The sequence below is a fragment of the Microtus pennsylvanicus genome, chromosome 15 (assembly GCF_037038515.1).
Source record: "Microtus pennsylvanicus isolate mMicPen1 chromosome 15, mMicPen1.hap1, whole genome shotgun sequence".
NCBI lineage: Eukaryota > Metazoa > Chordata > Mammalia > Rodentia > Cricetidae > Microtus > Microtus pennsylvanicus.
Window position 1 is genome coordinate 6,853,608 of NC_134593.1, and position 3,916 is coordinate 6,857,523.

A 3,916-nucleotide genomic window follows, 5' to 3' on the forward strand; every position below is an offset into this window, starting at 1 on the left:
TGACTAGAGTCATCTTCATAAATACATATAAAATTCTTATGAAGATAGAGGGACTGCCAGGTTTTCTGAGACATTTTTCAAAGTTATTGAAGGCACAAAATATATATCATTGTGAATATGTAGACTACGTACCTCTGGTACAGCCCAAAGATTTGGCTCCATGACTACTATAAAACTAAATACACTGGATGAAATTCTGTTTCTCAGGTGAAAAAGCCAGACCTATAAATATCAAGTAGATAATTACCCCCAAATATGAAGAATATAAGCACTTTATTTTAAAAAGAAAACACATAAGATTGTGTAAATCCAAAAGTGTTAACTGCTTTCAAGCTTCTATTTTGGATTATTTAGTACCTATACAAGTTTGTTCCCAGAAGCTTATGCATCACTAGTCTCTACTAAGGAAAATGATTCTAAAAATTAACATGGTTTTCAGTATTTAAAATCTTACTATTTATATGAAAGCCCAGAGAGACAAACAAATATCCAGTAGCTTCAAAAGATAAATTAAAGACTCTTAAGTGTAATCAACTTTACTAATGTTTATCCAGATCTGTTTAATGCAACCACTTCCCCTCATACTTAAGCTTTGCCCTACATATGAAATTTTGTTCTCAAATCCATTCACGTTAATGCCTGTTTGGTCACTGGATTCCTTGTTCCTGTCAGATTGGTTGGGTCCCATTAGTATCATTAGTTTCAGAATTTCTCAGCAAATGCTGTCCCTGCAGCCTTACCAGGATCAGACACGTTGTTGTATGGCTAATAATCTGCTTTGCTCTGTGGCTCATAACCTGCTTTGTTCTTTTGTCCTCCAAGAAGTCCAACAGCTTCTACATTTTTTTTGTTCAAAATTTTACTTGGCTGGGTGTTTCCACCAACTCTAACTGATACTTCATCTTCATAATTTTCAGCCACCCGCCTTGCTTCTTCATTCAGTGGCTCTGACTTACCTATCTCACACATCTGGTCAATCACAAAATTCCCTTTATCCAGTTCCAGACTGTTAAGGTTAGTGACTTTAACAGAAGCAGTATAGTGCCCACTGCCAGTGGTAATGCCACTGTGCATCACAACAGCAGATAATCCATAGCTGTCAATAGTTGGCTTTGTGCTCCATTCTTCTAGGGACAGTTTAAGAGGTGTCAACAAAGGAGTGTTGATTCTGCAACGTCCACCACCATTGCAACCAAACCCCAAGCCGCTGGCAGCAAAGCCCTTCAGACGGATAGTGATAACTTCAGGCATATTATCAAATAAGAGCCTTTGCTGTGCTTCCATATAATGATGGCAATTTTCACAGAAATATTTGTCTGCCCCTACAATTCTTTCCACTGAAGCAAATTGTGAAATTGCCCATCTCAAGGTCTTCATTTCTGTTTTTGGCTCTGGAGAAATTTCAGAGCTCTCCTCAACTTTAGAAACCTCCTCTTATAGTTCCAGGACACGAATATCCTGGAAATCGTCTCCTCTTTCTGTTAAGCTTTCATATTCCAAACAGCGAGTCCTTAATTCTAGCTGACCTTGAAATAATTTCTCTACAAGTTCAAAACCAATTTGTTTTGCACGTTTGTTTACGGGCTTCCTATCACTAGCAGCCACAGGTGTACCACTGCTTCCTGGAGAGTCGACTGTACCACCATTAGCTGTAGAATCACCTTTATGTTTCCCTGGGTCCTCAACAAGATCAGACTCATTTTCTTTTGATTGTCCTTTGGATCGCTGGTTTGTTATTATTTTCCCCAGACTTCAGAACTTAGAAAGAATGCTGGGTTGCTTAGTTGTAGATTTTAGCCAGTTTATTTTAACTTTTGCTTTCTTTTGGGAGGGTCTTACACTCTCATATTCAGAAACACACTCGGGGACAATGTTAGGAGAAGCCTCTAATGTGTCGCCAGCAGCTTTTCTTTTTGATCTAGCTTGTCTCTGGTTCTCTTCCAATGACTGAGACTCCTTGGACAACTTAACTTTCTTCTTCATTGTTACCAGGCTCACTATCACTTTTCCTTTTCCAGTTTCCTTTTAAGAGTTTTTCTTTAAAATCCTCCAGATTCCTCATACTGTCAATATCCGTGCTGTTGACTCCTCTCATTTCCTCTTTCTGATGAGATTTTTCTTCTGTCTGTAGATAATTGAGGCAAACTTTTCTCTTCATCTTTTTTTTTTCAGGAGTTGTCATGTTTCTTGAATGTTTCCTAGAATACACTAGAACACTCCTGTGCATCATGCTGTAGATGACCTTCATACATAGGGTTGAGCTCCCTGAGTGTGGTAAGCAGTCGCCTTGACTGTGTAGCAAGTTCATGTGTATATTTCTCTGGATTGAAGAGAAAACTAGCCTGAAGTTGTTCAACTGAAATTATTAAGGACTGTAAACTGCATATAAGCTTGCCAAAGGATCTTCTTTGCAGCTTCCCTTATTTTTTTGATTAGAGTCATCCTTCATAGCTTCTTTCTTCCTTGAAATAATATTAAATAAGTATTTCACTCCAGATTTAAAACCAGGACAAAAATATAACACCTGAAGAATGCTAGTCAGATAGCAAGTGTTGCGGACATTATTTAGTCCCACAAATGGTAACGAGCTCTCTCTCCCTTCTCAGTTTATCGGTGAGGACTGTGCAGCAGGAACAAGCTGGTCAATCTCAGATCCTCTATATTCAGAAGATTTTCTCCATTTTCTTGAGAATCAGTGAAATCTAAGGCTCTTTTAGTTTCCTTTTTTCTGAAGTATGACACCAGGCATTTTCTTTTAAAGTTGAGAAGAGTTGACGAGAATTAACTTTTAGAAGGCAGCTGTAATCACCAATTGTGTCCGGTCATGGCCCTGAGCCAGTCCACGGTGCCGCCTCTGGGGAGACCAGCCCGGCAGAGTGAGGGTGCAAGAGATAGGCCCCACTGTCTGCGGAGCTGGAGCTGGGCCACCCCTTGGTCCTGCCTGTAGCGGTCCCTCTACGTCCCAGTTGGAGCCGGGCCAGGGAAGGCTCTCCTGAGCCGCAGGGTCCCCACTCCTCTAAAATTATTGATACCATAGTCCTAGATACTTGGGAGGCTGCAGCAAGAGGATCACGTGAGCCTAGGAGTTTGGGGCACCTGGAAAACAGACTCTATCCCTTATAAAACAAACAAACAGAAAACATTGGTGTCTAGTTCCCCAATTATGATGGAAAAAGGCCCCTGTGGATATAAAATCTAATAAAAGTTTGAGACATACATTCTGGGAGAGGACACTGCTATACAACTTGGGTATTGAATATTCCCTGTGCTAGTTAGGTGGGGTTTTTTTTGTTTTGTTTTTGTTTGTTTGTTTGTTGTTTTATCAACTTGACACAAGCAAGGGTCATCTACAAAGAGGAAACCCCAACTGAGGAAGGAAGCATTTGATGGAGGAGGACCCAGTCTACTGTACATGATGCCTCCCCTGGGAAAGGGGTTCTGGTTGTATCAAAAGCAGGCTGAACAAACCAAGGTAGTAATTACATAGCGCTCCTCCTTGGTCACTGCTTCAGTCCCTGCTTCCAAGTGTCTGATTTCTTTTCATGATGGACCACAACTACAAACTGAAATAAGCCTTTTCCTCTCAAGTTGTTTTTGAGGTAGCTATAGTCACAGCAATAGAGGACAAACTAAGGCAACGAAGCTTTTGGGAATTGGCAGCATCTTCGCAAGAGCGAGAGCTTCAGTGTGTGCTCTTGGGTCAGTGGAGGTGTACCCCTGAAGCTACTGTGGGACCCTGGTATAGTCCTGTCCCTCTCTTGTGCTGTTTTCTCATTCATGAGGTGAGTGGTTCACTCAAACACTCCCTCTTGATGTGTTTGTGGTCATCAAAATCCCCAAACATTGGAATCAGTCCATTTTCAATTAGAACCTCCAACACTGTGAGCCAAAATAAAACTATTTTCTTTTTAAATGA

General features: G+C 40.7%; 1 pseudogene; it reads right to left on the bottom strand.

Annotated features, from left to right (window-relative positions):
* Positions 1–560: 560 nt before the first annotated feature.
* LOC142836106 (ubiquitin carboxyl-terminal hydrolase 1 pseudogene) lies at positions 561–2,230 on the bottom strand (annotated as a pseudogene).
* Positions 2,231–3,916: the final 1,686 nt, after the last annotated feature.